The sequence below is a fragment of the Sinocyclocheilus grahami genome, unplaced genomic scaffold (genome assembly GCF_001515645.1).
Source record: "Sinocyclocheilus grahami isolate Dianchi unplaced genomic scaffold, SAMN03320097.WGS_v1.1 scaffold71.1, whole genome shotgun sequence".
In the NCBI taxonomy this organism is placed as follows: Eukaryota; Metazoa; Chordata; class Actinopteri; order Cypriniformes; family Cyprinidae; genus Sinocyclocheilus; species Sinocyclocheilus grahami.
This window is the reverse complement of record NW_015505250.1, coordinates 1,460,554-1,480,426: the sequence shown is the minus strand read 5'-3', so window position 1 is coordinate 1,480,426 and position 19,873 is coordinate 1,460,554. Positions and strand designations below refer to the sequence as shown.

The 19,873-nt window shown below is 36.9% G+C and overlaps 1 pseudogene; it reads left to right on the top strand.

Annotated features, from left to right (window-relative positions):
- The first annotated feature begins 304 nt into the window (after window positions 1-304).
- LOC107585525 (uncharacterized) overlaps window positions 305-19,873 on the top strand; it is a 36,224-nt pseudogene continuing 16,655 nt past the window's right edge.

Here is a 19,873-nt window from a genome sequence, read left to right as displayed (position 1 = left end):
TGAGCCAATTATTGGACTTTGAGCGAAATTGCAGTTCATATTCATATTCAGCTTGATTCATATTCATGAGATAAACCTTTACCCAGGACTTGTAAGTTTGCCAGCAGTGCATATATTCACTTAGAGTTAATTTTCTTACCTCTGGTATATATACACCCGTTGAAGTGGAAAGAAATGAGTTAGTAAAACACAGTTCGGAACACTAAAGCAGGCTTTACCTGTCAGCGCGTAACAGGTGTTTATGGAAGTGCTGTGCATGCGTTGTAGTTATGATATAAGCATTAAGCAGGTGAAGTGTCAGGTCATGGGTGACCCATGGCGTCTGTGCGCGGCGCGTTGCGTTGTGTTGCGTTGCGTTGCGTTGCGGCGGGTCCGTCTGCTGAGCCAAAGGTTAGTGCGACTGCTCAAAATCAACATAGCTACTAGTGGAATAACTTACCTACTTTATTTATTATTAGATAGCATTATAAACGCTGGTTTGTTTTACTAGCAATTTGGCGCGACGTGGAAAATAATTGTGTCTACACAATAGTATTAATAGCCTAGGCTATTAGTAAGTCGAAATATCGATTAAACTCTCTGACAATACTGCTGAAAGATTCATGTATTTATTAATTAATCTCAAGAATCTATTTCACTGGAGAGCAGCTCTCAGTTATAATTATTTTACTTTATACAAGTTCGTTTTTTTACTGATTGAAAAATAGTTATTATGCAAAAAAAATCAGTGACGTTTCTTTATCATAGATGGCTGTTTTGACAATGATATTTCTCTAACTCTCTCTTTCTCTCTCTCTTAGGGAGAAGGACCTTTCAGGCAAAGTCATTCCTCTGTCCTCAACATGAAAGTGAGTCATTCAGTTGAGATTTAATAGATTTTTGTTTATGTGCATTAGTAGCTGGCAAAGTGACGTGTAAGATATCTTATAATATTCTATAAAAAAATGATTTATGCTTTGTAGGAGAACTGCCACTGCATGACTGGAGAACCACTTGGAGAGAGCATGAAGTCTTTCTCATATGATTTCCCTTATGATTAAATGAACAGCACAAGTCCAAACTTTGTGCCCCAGGAAAAGGTACATGTGCCCAGTAATAAGAATTAAAGAAGTGTTCCAGCACTCATAGAACTAGCTGTTCTTATGCTTATTGTCAAGTTTCTTTTTTTTAGTTTTCAGTGTCATCTATTTCAAGTTGAAGCATGAATTACTGACAACATAAATGCCTCATTTTGCTAATTTGTTTATTTACCTTATCTGCAATTGTATGGAGGCTAGCAGAGCTGTTACTCATGCTTTGAAAACCTTAGAATATCATTTCCAGTAAGATCTCATCAATGACTAAAAATAGTTGTTTTTGTACAGCAAATAGAGATTCCAGGTGTGTAAGTACTAAAGAAAGTAACTCTTTAGCTCATGTAGTGATTTTCTTTTTGTCATCTGTCATTTCAGATTTTCAAAGATCTTGGCACCGATGTCCTGCAAACTGCTTTTGAGGGTTACAATAACTGCATCTTTGCTTATTGCCAGACAGGCTCAGGAAAGTCCTACACCATGATGGGCAACCCGGTTAGGTTCACATCTCATTACAGTCTCCTACTCGAGTGTAATTTCAAAACCTTCCAATCACAGCTAGTAAAACACTCCTACTCTTCAGAAGATGGACATAGTGGTTCTCAACCCCAGTGACTGCTGATCTGCTGATTTCACTGCATGCTTCTCATGAGTAATCAGAAAATGTGACAAGGGCAGAATATGAAGAACACATAATTATAACCAGCATCGGTCTGTCATCCGAGAGACTCATTCAGATTTATTTTGATGATAATCATTCTATTCTGTCTGATAACCCCCCTTTGTCCTGGGTAGTAATTAAAAGGCGCCATTGCAGATCAGAGGGGAAACTAGTGTTCAGACTCTAATGGAGTTCTGATTTATTCAATGCTGGTGAAAAGCGCAGAGTGAAGAAATAGTTGAGAGAGAGAGAGCTGAAATCAAAACGTCTAAATTGTGTGGATGTTTGAAAGGGCAAAAGCACCAAGGGAAAGCATTCTCTGTTCTAAAATGTGCGTTATGCAATACTTTTCGAATTTTTTTTTTTATGTAAGTTTATTTATTTTATTTTAAAGATGATTATGTAGAAATACTTTCTCTTATTCCAGCTTAATGTGAAAAGCTATACATGACTAGGTTACATTAATGACACATAAATTGCAAGATTCATGAGTTTACTGGTTATTTTTACAGCAGGATTTGACTGCACAGTGTCACATATTTGCTCGTTCTTCTTAAATGATACAAAATGTCTTATGTACATTCTAACATTGTCTATTATTTCTGACCTGGGTCAAGCTTAGCTCTGTCTTTGCAGCTACTTTGGTTAACTGACAGTTTATTAGCTAGTAAATATACTCCATGTTGTGATTCAAATATTTATTTTTGCAATAAAAATACAACTTAACCACATTTAGCTGACACTTTATTTGTTAAAACTTGTCTTGCTTGAATGAATAGTTTACACCAAAAATGACACTTCTGTCATTGTTTACTCACCCATACATCGTTCCAGACCTGTATGGCTTTCTTTCTTCTGTGGATCTAAAAAGAAGATATTATGAAAATGGCTCCCATTTTTTTTTTATTATTTATACAATGAAAGTCAGTGGGGTCCAAAGCAGCACTGTATGAAAAAAAGCTGTTGAAACATTCTGCAAAATATCTTTTTGTTAACGGTCACATTGGTAATCCCTTGTGGGGTTTGAACCTGCAATCTTTCGGTCCATTTCCTTAACCACCTGGCTACATTTAACGACCAATTTTCTACTTCCCCTCTCTCAGGATGATTATGGACTGATTCCACGGATCTGTGAGGGGCTGTTCCACCACATCAGTGGAGTGTTACAGAAAGACAAAGCATTATTTCACATGGAGGTCAGGTATGAATGTGATATGTCTAGATAATAGCATAACCAAATGCCAAAAGAGTAACATAAGTAATTCAGACGTGTCAAGAGAGCTATACCTACATGACCACAGTTGTCAGCGTCTGCTCCCATCATTTGCTCCATGGTGGTTTATTGTAGGTTGATGATCCCATCAAAATCCTAGGGAGAAGGACAGGCAGATTGCAGTGTGTAAAGGAGGCGTCCATTCTGGCAGCTTGTCCTTTCTTATGGGCATTGTAAGATAGCAGGAGTGTAATTACAACCAGATGATCAGGAATGTCAGTGTACAGCCTCCGTCTGCTTCCACCTAAAGCAGTTATCATAGTGGCTTCTCGATAACAGCCCATGTGGTAGATTAGATGAGAGAGAGACAGACAGTGAGACCAGGGGTGTGACTAGACCTATTAAATGTTATTTTAGACATCAGAGATAAACTGTGACCTGGCTAGCCCAGTTCAGTTATACTCTGAACATGTTTATAGTTTTATACGCTACTGCGTTTGGGGTCAGTAGGATTTGAAAGAAGTATTTTATGGTCACCAAGACCCCATTTGCTTGATCATAACTACAGTAAAAACAATATATGTTTTTATTTATTTATTTAATTATATTTCAAAATGGAATTTTCAGCAGCTTTCAGTGTCACGTGATCCTTCAGAAATCATTATAATATGATGATTTGTTGCTCAAAAATATATTTCTTATCAATTTTGAAAGCAGTTGTGCTACTTTATTTTTTTTGGGGGGGGGGGGATAATTTTTTTCATAATTCAATTCAAAGATTAAAAAAGCAGCATTTACTTGAAATAAAATATATTTTGTAATATCATAATAAATGTCTTTACTGTCCCTTTTGGTACAATATCTTGATGGATAAAAATGTATTTCTTTCTATTAATTTCTTTCCAAAAACAAAAATAAAACTAAACAAAACAAAACACACACACACACACACACACACCTTAAAAAAACAACTAACAGACCCAAACTTGTGAACAGTAATGTAAGCCTGTTCAATTTGCCTGCAGTAGGGTTGGTATGTTTGGCAAAAGTCAAACACATTCTTATGGATATAATAAGTCAGAAATTGTACAAAATAATATCAATTGTAAAATATCTGCTGTGTTGCATGTTGTAACAAAATGGACTGTTTGAGTCCACATTTCATTACAAGCTATTTGCTTGTGCGGACTTCTAGATGTGAATGTGCCCATTGTAAAAAAAATGAAACTGTCGACTCGAGTTACGTCTCTTGCTTGTGGTATAAATGAGGTCTTAAAATACAGTTATTGCATATTAAATCAATTGCTATTGCAATTAGGATTGCTGAAGTACTAAAAAAGAGGTCCCAGTGCTTTCAAACAAAACCAAAATATTAGCGAATGAAGTTCAATAGCCTAGTCACACCCTTGAGTGAGACCTGTCCTCATCAATGGACAAAAGACTCGCTTTCTTTACCCTTTCTAACTGACTTCTCCTGCATTATGACAGTGGTTTCTAAATGCCTGCAAGATGGAGTTTAACTACCTGGCTTCCCTCCTTTAAACAGTGCTCATTCACTGGGGACTGTTCTAGCAGAAGAGGCATTCAAGATTTCCGACTCACATTTTAATTAGTTCACTGTTAGTTTGTATTGAGCGCAAACCCATGCTGTCTCTCTCTCTAGCTTCATTAGGAGATGAAGAGGGACCAATCTGTCTTTCATTTCAGTAGCCTGTTTAAACATTCACATTTCTGCAGACAGCCCGAAATAGGTTTATCATCTTGTGGGATTTTAATTCTTTTCTGACTGGCGAGACTTTTTCCCCCTCACCCACGATTGCTGTAATAAGCTCTGTTTTGATATACTGCCGCATACTCAGATTCAGGGGAATTGTGTGGCATCTAATTTCTTGTCAAGTCGCCGTGTTCCATCACGTCAGAGTTTTCAATCATTTTATTTACACAGTGATATTCAAACAGCGGAAGGTAATTGATTTGAGAGTTCCAGGCAATTGCTATACGAATGATTAAGTCAAAACAAAGACAATTTTATAAGCTAGCAAATAAGCTATTAAACCAAAATATAAACTAAACCAGAGGTATTTAGCAAAATTGCTGGAATGTGCGTCACTTAAAACCAGCCTTATTATTGGAGTCAGTGTTGAAGTTTTTGTGGTGACAACATTTTATCCCATTATATCCTACAATCGTAGTCGTTGCTGTACATTCTGAGATAAAGTCATGTTTCAAGAGCAAACTTTCACTGCTTTGTTCTTGCCTTTGATGCTTTGTGCTTCCAGCTACTTTGAGCACAGAGACGAGGCTGTGAGCTTAGAGTGAGGGAACATCCTAAAGATGGACCACATGTGGAGGGTAAAATGACTATAAAACAGCACCTCACATCATGATGATTGACAACATGCTCATGTTTTAATGTTACTTTACTGAATACTAAAACAGCGTTATCAAAATGTTGCAAACTGTACAAACTGTTGTTTATATTTCTCTTATGTTCTGTATATGTGCACATATATGTTGTCTTGCCCTCTCCAGACACCATGTGCAGAACTATACTGAGGTTGGCTAGTTGATGCAGGAGGGCAACAGAAGACGTGCCACTGCCAGCACAGGCATGAACCATGTCAGCAGCCGATCCCACGCCACTTTCACCATTCGCTTCATCAAGGTCGCAAGTCCATTTACCCTATGCTGAATGCCATCTGCCTCTCTGTTTGTGCATTTGTGCAGATAGCCGTCGCAGCTTGAAGTTATCATCTCCCTGTTTGTATTATCCAGTGAGCTTTCTCCATTTTCTGTTTATGTTGGGGAGGTCTAGGTAATGATACACGGATATCATTGCGATTTTATTATGCATGAGTTATATCGGAGTGACCTTTGAGTCTAGATAGTGTGTCGATGGATATGTTTAGAATACTAGATTACTAATTATTGCACAATATGTACTATATTAAAAATAGTCTGCACTCAGCAGTATACAGTCAGTAAAAAGTTCATCAGTAGGCATTATTCCACAAGAAATGTTTCAAATGTTTTGAGTGGGATTCAGTAATCTCCTTGGATATAAAAATGGTCATTTTACATTTTTATTTTGTTTTTATTTAAATGTTTTAATGTTTTAACATTTGGAAATACTCTTATGATCAAATAACGAGTTAAGAAAGAGATGCTAAAAATCATGGTTGATATTACTTCCAGTTTATCCAGCACACTAGAAATAGAGTATTATGATAGTATGCTGCTCCAAACATAGCCTTTTTTCAGTTTCATCTCTTTATTTTATTCTGTCTGTCTTCTCAGTTTTTCCATGTTATGAGACTAATATTTTAAACCGTGTAAGGTCTTGTTGGTTATAAATCAGTAAATCCAGCTATTTTTATGTATTCATGATCATTTTAGACACTCCAGGGGATCAGCTGTCATACAGCATTAAGCTTTTCCAATCTTTCCTTTTTGCCTGTTTCTTTTCCCTATTGCATTTTGGTTCGGTGCTTTGAATTTTGAAATGAGAATTATCTGACTATAACATATACCAAAATATGTCCTTATAGGCTATGTTTGATGCAGAGTTACCATGTGAGATGGTGAGTAAAGTACACCTAGTTGACCTGGCAGGAAGCGAAAGAGCTAATGCCACACAGGCTACTGGCATCCGACTGAAGGAAGGCAAAACAACATCTATAGATCTTTGGTTACTCTGTGCATTGTCATCTCTACTTTAGGTAAACCAACAACCTTCAGAAAGTTACCAAAGGATATGTATCAGGTTAAGATTACATGACCTTTGATTTGTTTGTTCAGTGAATATTCTTTATTTCTGTATTTCTGTTGTCACAGCTGATCTGTCTGTTGGTGATAGAATGAAAAAGAAGCTAACTTTGTTCCATATCGAGACTCTGTGCTTACCTGGCTCCTAAAGGACAGTCTTAGAAGGAACTTCAAAACCATCATGATAGCTAGTATGTAAGAAGTCACATGTATCACTGTGTCATAGTTCTACACACCCTCAAGTTTCTTCAAGCATGCAGGATTATTTTTTTCTTCCATAAAAATGTAAAAATAATTAAATTAATTAAAATAAAAAGTTATTTTGCAGAAAGTTCAAGCTGCTCTTTTCCATAAAACAAAACTTTTACAAACTTACATTTGGGCTGTCAAGCTCCAAAAAATTTTTTTAAATAAAAAAAGGCTCAAAAAGCACTCTAAAAGGCCACAAGAAAAAGTGGCAGACTGAAATGTAAATTTTTTCATTAAGATTAACTCTTAAGATTGTCTCATTGTGCCGTTATACATTGATCTGCTGCTTCTACTTTTTAATATTCTGAATCAAGATTTCTCACCTTTATTATGTTCATTTTGCTTCATCTCTTTTGTCACTTCAGCCATCTCACCTGCTGACATAAACTATAGCGAAACTCTGAACACGCTTCATTATGCCAGCCGAGCCAAGAACATTTTAAACAAGCCCACTGTGAATGAGGACAGCAATGTAAAGATAATCAGAGAGCTGCGAGCTGAGATTGCCCGCCTGAAAGCGCTGCTGTCTGCAGGAAATCAGGTGATTTAAATTTCACTTCATCCTCCTCAGACATCACAGGCTGAATATCAATTTGTATATTATCAGTGTTATATGGTATGCCAGGATTAGTTTGTAGGAATGAAAAAATCACAAATGAGATCTCTTTAATATCTCTGTTTCTCTTAGACAGCAATAAGATGGAGATAGAGTCTCTAGCTTCTCTTATTTCTCTTGTGAGAATAGGAATATGACCCTAGTATTCTCACGTCTCTTCGAGTTTCTGAAAAGACCTCAATGATGGCTCAAACTGTGCTCGGATTTGTTAAGATTTCCGTATGAACTTTTATTTTTTTTATCATTTATCTGTGAATTATTTTGTGCACTTTTCTTTATCCTAAGCAATTTTGGGAGTTCCCTAATGACAAATGCTATGAAAGCAACCTTTGAGCAATTTTCCTACAGAAGAATTAGTGCTTCCCAAATCATAAGACACAGAAAATATTATGTCAAAATGGTCCAAATGACATACTTCTGTGAAGTCTATGCATGCTTTTTGAGCTAACATCGCCCACAGCCTTTTATTGTTTGGATATGTGTACAGATGTTTTATACACCATTAAGATGTATTTACAGCCTTTGTTTTGTTTCTTAGTGGGCACATGATTTAAATGCTTCAGTCCTCTTTCTTTCAGATGGTGTCGGTTGAACAGCCTTCAGGGTCGAGTGTGGAGGAGAGGCTTCATCAGGATGAAGCCAGAGTAAGTGTCTCAATTTCTCTGCATATCCCCAGACTACTTGAGCAGATCTTCTGGTGATTAAAAGTTAGGTAAAACCGAGCATTGCAGCAGATCTCTCTTTGATTTGCCCACATCTCATGGCTGTTTAAGTATAATGAATGCTGATTTAAGGAGATAATTAAAGCTTTTGTGTTAGAGGAGGTCAGCAGCAGCATTGTTGTTTCTATTTTAATTTTATATTATGCTGCTCTTCCTCTAATGTTTGGATGTGAATATGCATGACCCACAACTAAGATTTTAGATTGGCTGTATTTATTTATATTCATTTTTGTGATTGTGGCACTAATATTTACTTATGCTTTACCATCACAATCCAGTAGACACATTTATATGTATTTTGTTTTATAGAAATAATGCAGAGGATCTTGCTTATTTTTCCTCAGGTTCAGGAGCTGACAGAACAGTGGGCTAATCGTTGGAAAGAAATCCACAATATTCTTGGGGTTGGTAATTTGCACACATGAATAAAATGCTTTTTCATTTTCTTTTCGAACATTAATTTAAGGAAATGGTGATGAAATTAAATGTCACATCCCACCAAGTGTAGGGGTTAACAGGATTGATCATTTACTCGCAAACCTGTATGTGGCACTTTTTTAATGTGCATGTAAACCATAAAATATACGATATACCTTCAGTCAAAATGGAGAACAGGTTTTATAATTTGATATTACTAAGCTCTCACAGCTTGCATGCTTCTCTCCCAGAATCCACTGTAGTTGCAAGAGCACAGTATCGATTCTACCTCTATAACTAATTTGTTCATCCACAGTGATCTGAGAAAGATTGCAGTGAATCCAGTCTGCTCTTCTCTGAACAGCAGCCTTCTGTGTAAACTGTGGCAGTCAGTGAAGTAGTCTGCTTGTGAGGTGGAAAAACAATATCACTTTAGCTCTGTGCATCACCGTGGCTCCATGTGCTGCTAAATAGAGAGGAAGACATTGCTGGTTAGTCAACTAAATAACCTCCTACAATGCCACACACACATAGATTTCTGTCCTGATAGCAGATTTTTGATCTAATGCTTTTGTCCTATTAACTGTGCAGCGAAAAAAGGTCAAGTATTCTGTAAGTACTTAATAAGAGACAAATAAATATTCTGCCGCTAGTCAGAGCTGTGGTGTAGCACATGGATCTGTATTGCTTCTACAGGGATGTAGGTTCAAGACTGGAGTGTGTCATGACTTGTAACGCTATGGAACTTAGTCAGGGTAGATGCACTTTTTAATTTCATGTGAATTTGAAGTTCAGTCTGATTAATGTGTTTTGTACTATTGTAAGTTTCCTGCCCTGTCAATGATCACTTAATGTCTTTATTAAAATGATTAGTTTAGTCAGATTGTCCTTAGATGAAGATCAGACCACATCTTATAAATAATCAATGCAGAAATTCAGATAATTTCAAAGGGTTTAGAAATGTATTCTTGACACTGTGTGTGTATGTGTGTATTCTGATCAAAAGTAAAGAATATTTGTTGTATTGCTAAATGCTATAGTCTTTTGTAAATATAAATTTTTACAAAAGCAGCAATTGGATTGTTTCACCTTTATACACCTCAACTATTAATGTGCTCCTTGATCTGTTGCTCCTTTAACCCCAGATTGCTCCAGTGAGATTGTCCCGTAATAAATTCATGTTTCCGCTGTTCCATGTCAAAAGTTGTGGAAGTGCAACTGGCCCTGATTGTGTGGCAAAAAATAACAGTTGGATTCTTCTGTAAATATCACATTTAACAGCAGCTGGTAGATTTCCCACCGATAGGTGGCAGTGTTGCTCTTGATAAGCGCAGTTGTTTAGCAACATTTTTGCCTTTGGCTGGTTGTGTGTTTGATGGGGTGCTGTACAGCAGCCTGTGGTGTTGTAAATGGAGGTTTTCAGACTGTATAGCTGGAGTCTGGGGGTCAATTTCAGGCCACAAGCTGGAACTGTCAGAATGCCACAACATTAGCTCATTGGTATGAGAGTCTATTACCTCTGTCTTGCTCTTGTGCGTATGTATGTGACAGCAGATAGGGAGACGGGGAAAGAGTCCATGATAGAGTAGGAAGCAGAGCAAGAGATGCTTTTGGTCTTTCTCTCTCTCTCTCTCTCTTTTTTTTGGATCACTTCTCCTCCCTCCATGTCTCATTTACACACATACACATCCAAATCTATTAAGCAGAGAGCAAAACAGAGATGGCAGATGGTCACGCATACTCTCTGAGCTTTTAGCTGCTCATCTGCTCCAGTCCAGACAGCAAGACACAAGCCACAGAGGGCCAAATAGCCAGACCCAGACCTCTATTTAGCTATTACTCACTTCCTGCCATGCCAGCATGCCAACTGCCTCTCTGACCGTCCCGCTTTTAGCCATTTGAAATCAGTGTGCATGTGTTAGGGTTGAAAGAAAGTTGAGGAAATGTCCAGGGACCAATTTGTCGTCAGCTTCTGTAAATTTCTGCTCTGTCCTTGCCAAGCCACCTAACAGCAACGAGCCGTTGATGCATCAGCTGAATTTAATTGCAGATAATCACTTCAAATAGCACTTCTCCAGGGCTGTTTTCTCAAGTCCCACCATAATGAGCGTGTTCGCCTCTCAACTGCTTATTCTTCGCCACCTTTTTCAAGTGCTTTGGCGTCTTTTTTGATGGCAAAGTGTTGTTGTGAGAAAGAGACAGCCCACAAAGAGAAGAACAAAGGCACAGATCTCAAAGCTCACGGTTTTGTTTTGGTCCTCCTCTGAGCTTGACTGAGAAGCAGAACATTTAACAATGCAACGCGATTTTGCAAACCCCAAAACGCAGATGATGGCTGTTTTTATGGTTTCTGGCAGTGGCTAGCATTTGCATATTAAGCATCTGTTGTCTTGTGTTATTATTATATTATATTGGTGGCAGACAGTAAAATATGAAAATGAACTATTCAGAATATTTAAATATTAAAGTATCACAATCAAATCGAATTTTTTGATATTTACTTTACAAGTAAATATCATTACAAGTAGTGCGGGGCAAGCTTTAGTACTTCTAGTATTAGAAAAGGTTGTCATATTCCATGTCATTTTATTCTTTCATTTTGGTTCAATGTCCTTTTGAAAATTCGAGGTGAAAAGGCGGAACCAAAAGATGGCACTGTAGCACTCTGATGTTTCTTGCTCCTCCACATGGACTTGAAGCAATGAAATAAACAAAAGAAAGTCTACCCATGGTTTATATTTAATTTTCAATCTATTTAGATTACTATGTCATCCAGCCACCATAAAAACTGTTTTAATGATGTTGAAGTCAACATGTGGCAGAGTGAAGGGAGGGGGGTTTGTGCAGCAGATGATTAAAATGGCTTCTCTTGGTGAAGAAGTATTAACTGAGATTATGCGTACCGTGCTTTGCAGTTTCTCTTCCTCAATCAACCTAAAGTCTGCAATGGCCACCCAGTGTGTGCTATATGCACAGTTGGAGCAACGGCCATATGTGGCGATTAAATGCATGTTTTCAGAGTGATCAATGTGGAGATTCTTCAATGTAATAAGGTTCCATTCTGTGAAAGAAATGTGCTCTGTAGATTTGTGGGTATGTTCATGCTATTTGGTGGATATCCTAGCCAGTATATAGTAATCTGCCAAATACTTACTTGAAGTCAAGTCAAGTCACCTTTATTTATATAGTGCTTTTAACAATACAGATTGTGTCAAAGCAACTGAACAGCATTAATTAGGAAAATAGTGTGTCAATAATGCAAAATGACAATAGTAAACACTAATTTTTCAGTTAAAGGCAGTTCATCATTGAATTCAGCTCAGTTTTCCCGGTTCCGGTTGACCTAATTAATGCAGCCTAAAAATCCTTTAACGGATTTGAATATTAGAAGCGTATTAGTGTGTTATGTGTAAGCCAGGTTAAAGAGATGGGTCTTTAATCTAGATTTAAACTGCAAGAGTGTGTCTGCCTCCCGAACAATGTTAGGTAGGTTATTCAGAGTTTGGGCGCTAAATCGGAAAAGGATCTGTCCCCTGCAGTTGATTTTGATATTCTAGGTATTATCAAATGGCCAGAGTTTTGAGAATTGAATTGAAAAGAGGCCTTTAGGATTTTAAGATTAAAATAAACACAAACATTTTGTTTAGGAGGATAATTGAAAATCATACTGAATATATAAGCTTGCGTGGGGCAGTTCCAAACATCTGTTTTTCTTTCTTCTGCAAAAATGATTGAAGATCTTTTGAAGAACACTGAAGTCACAACAACATTGACCTCATTGACTATCATTATGTGGGTGAAAAAGACATTTTTCATAATATGTTCCTTTTTGTTCCACAGAAAAAAGAAAGTAACATTGACAGAAAATCGATTATTTGGTGAACTATCCCCTTAAGTAAAATGTGTCTCATTCAGATCTAAATCCAATAAATGTAGGTCCAGTTTTACTTCAAATACAGTAACTAATTCTGTGTTGGATTTACAAAATGACTTTAATCTCCTAAAGCTCTCAGTCAATCAAATCGTTGGTCATGTTGATAGTGACCCTGACCGGGGAGTGCAAGCAGAAAGCAAAGCTGACGGCCTGTCTCTAGTGAGCGTAAGACTTCTGAACACATGCCAAAGGCTGATGAAGTGTTTCAGAGCATGTTGTCTTATACTACATAAACTTCATAGAAAAGCTGTCTGAATCAAGAACTTTGAGTAAAGTGCAAAAAAGGGGTATATAGCAGGTTAATTCAAGAAGCCCAGAAGCGTTGAGGCTCATCACGAGACAATGCTACGGTCTTTAATTAAGAGATTTTGATTAGTCACATATGGCAGATTAATCTCAGAGCATCCAGTGCTCTAATTAATATGACCATGTTGTAATTCTTACCATCGCTGTTCAGTTGGGGTTCCAGTTGCTAGCTTGCTAACAGCACATGGCATGGTCTCAGTGGGTGTGTTGAACAAAATGAACAGAATGCTAACAGACATGAAAACAAAGGATGTCCACAAGATGGATTACTTGACTCACAAACAGCAAGGATCCAAGCAGTCAGGACCTCTGATTGTTTTATAAACTGGCTAAAGCTATTCTTCTTGTTTTTGATGAGTGTGATGGCATCTTGAAGACATTTGGTCAATAAAAAAAAAAATCTAATTTCAAAGATGTCCTTTTGATAAACTTTCAGCCGTTGAACCATTAAGAGTCATTTGAGCATAAAAGGCCAGCTGTTAAGATCCCTTACTGAGGTAGAAGCGGGACTGTTTATAAAGGCCATCACTAAGAATAGTTTTACCTCAGCTTGTATGTACAGCCCTATAATTTCTGTGATGTGGAAAACGTGAAAACGTAATGTTTGGACCTTTATGTTGTAACTCTAGTTTCCCATTTCCTTTGTTTAGATTTGTAGTCCTTGATTTGTAGTTTTATTTGTGATTGGTGTTCCTTGGTTTCTCGTGTTAATATGTTATTATTAGTTTAGTTCAGTAAAGTACCCCTTCATTTACATCCTGCTTGAGTTCTCCCAATGTTACAATATTACTCTTGTACAGTAGAATGTACTTCTCAAAGTAACATTAACAATAATAATACAGTATATTAAAACATTATTTTTATAGGAAAATCTTACAATTGTTTCCATGTTTTAATTTAAAGATTTAACATCTGTTGTGAATTGAAATGGAAAACACAGTATTTGGAAAAAAATTAAATTGATTTTATAGGGCCTTTTGTATATTGCAGCTTGGACAGAGAGCAGATTTCTTTGTGCAAGCCTTTCAGTATATCTATCGGTCTATCTGCATATCAATATTTAAATGTAAATTAATGTATACACTACCGGTCAAAAGTTTGGGATCAGTAAGGCTTATAATGTTTTTTAAAGAAGTCTCTTATGCTCATCAAGGCTGCATTTATTTGATCAAAATGACAGAAAAACAGTAATCTTGCAAACTGTTATTACAATAAAATAATGGTTTCTATTTTAATATCCTTTAAAATATAATTTATTTCTGTGATACAAAGCTGAATTTCCATCAGACATTACTCCATTATAAAGTGTCACATGATCCTTAAGAAATCATTATAATACGCTGATTTATTATTAGAATGATCAATGTTGGCAACAGTTGTGCTGCCAATTATTTTTTTTATTGGAAACTGCGATACTTTTTTAAGGATTCTTTGATGAATAAAAAGTTAAAAAGAGCAGCATTTATTCAAAATATAAATCTTTTCTAACAATATAAATCTTTGCTATCACTTTTTAACAATTTAACACATCCTTGCTGAATAAAAGTTTTAATTTCCTTCAAAAAAAGAAAGAATAAAAATGTACTGACCCCAAACTTTTGAACTGTAGTGTATATTGTTTTACTGTGTATATAGATTTCTATTTTAAATAAATGGTCTTTTTAAAATTGTATTCATCAAAGACTCCAGAAAAAAAGTATCACAGGTTCCAAAAAAATATTAAAGGGGTCATATGATGTGATTAAAATTTTTCCTTTCTCTTTGGAGTGTTACAAGCTCTTGGTGCATAAAGAAGATCTGTGAAGTTGCAAAGACTAAATTCTCAAATCCAAAGAGATATTCTTTATAAAAGTTAAGACTTGTCCACGGCCTCCTAAAACACCTCGTTTAAGCACGCCCCCACATATCTACGTCACTGTGTGGGAAGATTTGTATAACACCTCCCAAATGTTGACGCAAAGAAAGAAGGCGTAACTTTTATTCTGGCTGTAGTATTGTTGTTGCCGCCGCCATGTTGTGGAAATGCTGTGTGTTTAGTTGAGAAAGCGAAACTACTTTGTCTGGCCTTCCAAAAGAGGACGATATCTGCTTCGTCATGCCTAGAGCTGATCCGTGCTGGTCGCTGAGGAAATACATCAACTTCGCGCTGTGGATCACCGGATCGGCTTTCACCGTGGACAAAGCAGAGTCCAGCCCGGGGTCATCACATGTGGTTGCCGCAAGCCCGCCGGCCGCGCCGTTCTCAAGCCCGCCGGCCGTTCCTCACTCAAGCCCGCAGTGTGTGACTCTGTGTGACGCATTTTATGGAGGACTGTTTCCTGAACCTGCAGAGTAGCCTACAATGGGTCTCTGTGCTCAAAGGCTGTTCTATAAAGTGGGGCAGTTCCAACTTTACAAGGACAGTCTGGCACTTCTTACTCACAGCCGTAAGTAAATTTTTAATATTTAAAGAATTTGCCACTGACCATTCAAATGTGAGTTTTGAGTAGTGTAGATTGGTTTTGATTTTATTGGTTTTGTTTCGGCGCTCAGGGAGATGGCATCACAGTATGTTAAGGGGCGTAACATTTCCGTCACACGCTTGAGGTATTCAGCCAATCACAACGCACTGGATAGCTGGCCAATCAGCGTACACCTTGCTTTTCAGAACGATGAGCTTTGTAAAAATGTACGCGTTTCAGAAAGGCGGGGCATAGAGGAGCAGCAATAATGTACATTATGTGGAAAATAATGTGTTTTTTTAACCTTAAACCGCATAAACACATTGCATTACACCAAATACACAACATAATGTTCTTTTTAGTAACGTCATATGACCCCATTAAGCAGCACAAAGGTTTCCAGCACTGATAATAAATCAGCATATTAGAATGATTTCTGAAGGATCATGTGACACTGAAGACTGGAGTAATGATGCTGAAAATTCAACTTTGCATCACAGGAATAAATTAGATTTGAATGTATATTAAAATAGAAAAAAGTTTTTTTTTACATCATAATAATATTTCACAATAATAAATGTTTTCCTGTATTTTTGATCAAATAAATGCAGCCTTGATGAGCATAAGAAACTCCTGTAAAAAACATTAAAAATCGTTCTGATCCCAAACTTTTGACCGGTAGTGTACATATCTATGTATATATCTAGCCATCAATCTATATTTACATTTGGGCTTATAGCTGACACTATCTGACACTATCTATCTACAGTGGGTATAGAAAAGTGTTAAATCTTTCACTTGGATGTTATAAGTTGCACTGAATAAATACAGCTGGATAAAACAAAAACTGTTTCAGTCTTCATTTCAGGCTACAAAGCAACAAAATGTGATTATTTTAAAGGGGGGGTGATTATTTTCTATACACACTGTATCTATCTATCTATCTACAGTATATTCATATATCGGTCTATCTGCATATACATAATTCAATAATGACCAATGGATGAATTAAAGATATATTTTAATTATATATAATAATATAGTAAGTGATATTTTGCTAGATGTTTTATTTGAACTTGTAAAATTTATTTTCTGCCTTTTCTGACTTTCAGTTTTCACTCTTTCAGCATGCTCAGGGTTAACTTAGTTGATGCGAGTTGATTCGCTGCTTCACAGGAGTAAATTGATGCTTTTAGAGAGTGACGGCAATTCTCTGGCTCTGGAACGTAAACAGAATCTTAATTTGTTTCCTAATGTAGATTTGGAATGCAAAGTTATGCAGCTTTGCCATTGTAGATTGGTTACAGGGTGGGTGGGGAGGGCACAGCAGTTAATAAGGAGACGTGGTTCAGTAGTGGACTCACAGAAAGAGAAAGAAAGAAAGTGTGAGGGAGGGAATTTGCTTCCATCCAGTGGCTGTCCCAGACTTTGGCAGCTGGCGAGGTGATGTGTCCTCATCGCATTTGTTAATTTATGAGTGCTCATACTGAAAGGAATAGAGAGGAATGATGACAGATATGGTGGCCTAAGCAGAGCAGTTTATCTTCCAGTCGATTGTGCCATTTGTTTTCATTTAGAAAAAAAGATGCATCAAATCCCTGGAGCCACACACACACACTAACACAAGCTCTCATTGCCGTCTTGAGGTGGCTCTGGAAGAGTATTTATTTATATATTAAATGTATTTCTGTCCTCTTCCCACCCTTCCTATTTCTCTGAATGTAATTTTTCTTCTTTATCACTTGCAGTGTTTATTCAAATCCACTCTTTAAATATGCATGACAACTGTTTAATTGCTGTGTTGTGATTACAACACTTTTTTTCAGCCCTGGATAGGTGTGAAATACCTTCAGATAATAAAATGGAAATGGAAATGAGCAACAAATGGCAATAATTAAGTATTCCTTTAATTAGCTCTGTGCATGTCCAGTTTAAGCCATGAAAAGAAAAGGAATAAAAGATTTCATTGGTAAATCAGCAATTTGCCAACATGGACCTCACAATACCATAAAGACTTGAATGGACACTTTTGACTTGGCTAACCTACCTAACATCCACCCAGAACATCATAGCAACATAATAAAAATGATTTGCGCCCTGGTACCTCAAAAACCTAGCATCATAACATCAGTTTTGCATGAATAAGCATTATTTGTCATAAGCATTACTTGGAATTCTACTTTGTTTTTGTTCTTGTGTATACTGTCCTATTTGACAGTAAAACTTACCACCTCCTGCTTTTTCCTGCTCTATCTCCTTTCTCTTTCTCTCTTTTTATAGTCAGTGCACCATTTTGCAGTTCTTATCCTTTCTTGATCTCTCAACCCGTATATATTTAGAGCTCATTTTAATCTTCACCCGGTGCATCTGCCTTGTTTTCAGACCACATTCAGTGCATCAAATAGCTGAAGTCTTGGGCACCAGAACCACCTTTAATTTGCCAAGAGAGTGAAATAAATTAGCGGTTTTATGATAATTTATAACATATTTTAAATGCCAGCCAAATCTCATTTGCTGCAGAAGTTTAGTGCGCATGTAATTTTACAGCCACCACACACACCATGTTTCAAAAGTTCTCAGGGGCAGAAGGTACCTTGCTCCCAGGCTTGCTCTGTCTCTCTCTTTTCCTCCCCCTCTGAAAAAGTGATACAGTACATTAATCTGCTGACATGGTTCCTATCTATCTACCTACCTCTCCCTCTCCCTCTCTTTCTATTTCAATCTCTCTCATCTAATGAAGTCTTGGAAGAATTCATTTAATTAAGTGTGGAGAGAAGACCCTCCACACAATCGATGCTTCTCCCTCTTCGTTAGGAGAAAAGGATTTTGCTCCGTTTGCTGCTGTCGATGAGGTGGAAATAGACACACTGCTCTCTAGCCTGAAGAGGCAGAGAATGAGGGAGGAATGGCAGATGAGAAAAAAGCCTGCATTTGTTAAAACAAAATATAGAGTGCTGGTAAGGTTATTTGATTGATTATTTTAAGGTGCCTTGAATGAGCAGTTCACTCAAAAATTGAAATAATGCCATTATTTACTCACCCTCATATTGTTCTAAAGTTGTATGAATTTTTCCCTGTCTACTTTTTTCAATAAAATTTAAATGAACGCAAACTGGAGATATAACGCTCTAAAATAACAAAAAGCACCATAGAAGTAGTTCATAGGAGCTTTGTATGTATTCCATGTCTTCTGAAGTCATTTGGTATTTTTGTGTGAGAAATGGATCCAATTTTAAGTCATGAATCTCTGAATGATCTGAGACTCATTTGTGAGAGAAGTAGCAATGCCCAATTTGTGATCAAATCATTATTTTGAGTCAGTTCCTCAATCTATAATTTTCACAAACTGAGTTTGTTCACAAATCACACTAAATGGATTTTTGAGTTGACTTGTACAATGTGGTCAGAAGACTTGGAATATTGCATACAAGTCATATGTCAATGACAATTTATTTATATAGCACAATTAATTACAACTTCCGTTGACCAATGTGCTTTCCAGTAAGTCATCAAAAACAGAAAAACACACAACAAACAGAAAAGTTATAAGATCATACAAATATCCCATCAGCCATTCGCTTTAGAAAATAAAAATGTCTATAATAAAAATATTAAGAGAGGAAGCTTGTCTAATGGATAGTGGCAAGGAATGCATCCTCACAGGCAAATTGGTATGTAAGTGTTTTTCTTTTTGTTTTGCTGCTTCAGTATGCACAGGGCATCCGAAGGTCTTTTCTCATTGTTCGGTCATGTGGATTGTTGTCATTATTTCCTCTCTTGTATTGGAAACAGAAGCGTGTTCCCCGTTGAAAGCACACATTATTCAAAGCAGAGTACTTATTTGATGAGGCATGACACTTTCTACCATTTTAGTGATGTTTGCATTCAATGTGTTAGACCCTGAGAAAATATAGGAATTAAAATGTGTAGTAGAGTTTTTTTTTATTTTGTTGAGGTTATACAATAATTTGAAGTCTAAAATAAAAAATTAGCATTCTTAAAATATGCTATACTGCATGAATCCTATCATTTCAACCAATGACCATCATTTTCCTTAAAAGCTGAATTGTTGCATTGTGGGATATACAGGTGCATCTCAATAAATTAGAATGTCGTGGAAAAGTTCATTTATTTCAGTAATTCAACTCAAATTGTGAAACTTGTGTATTAAATAAATTCAATGCACACAGAATTAAGTAGTTTAAGTCTTTGGTTCTTTTAATTGTGATGATTTTCAAAGTGAAAAGTGAAAGTGATGTGACATGTGGCCAAGTATGGTGACCCATACTCGGAATTAGTGCTCTGCATTTACCCATCCAAAGTGCACACACACAGCAGTGAACACACACAAACCGTGAACACACACCCGGAGCAGTGGGCAGCCATTTATGCTGTGGCGCCTGGGGAGCAGTTGGGGTTTGGTGCCTTGCTCAAGGGCACCTCAGTCGTGGTATTGAAGGTGGGAGAGAGCGCTGT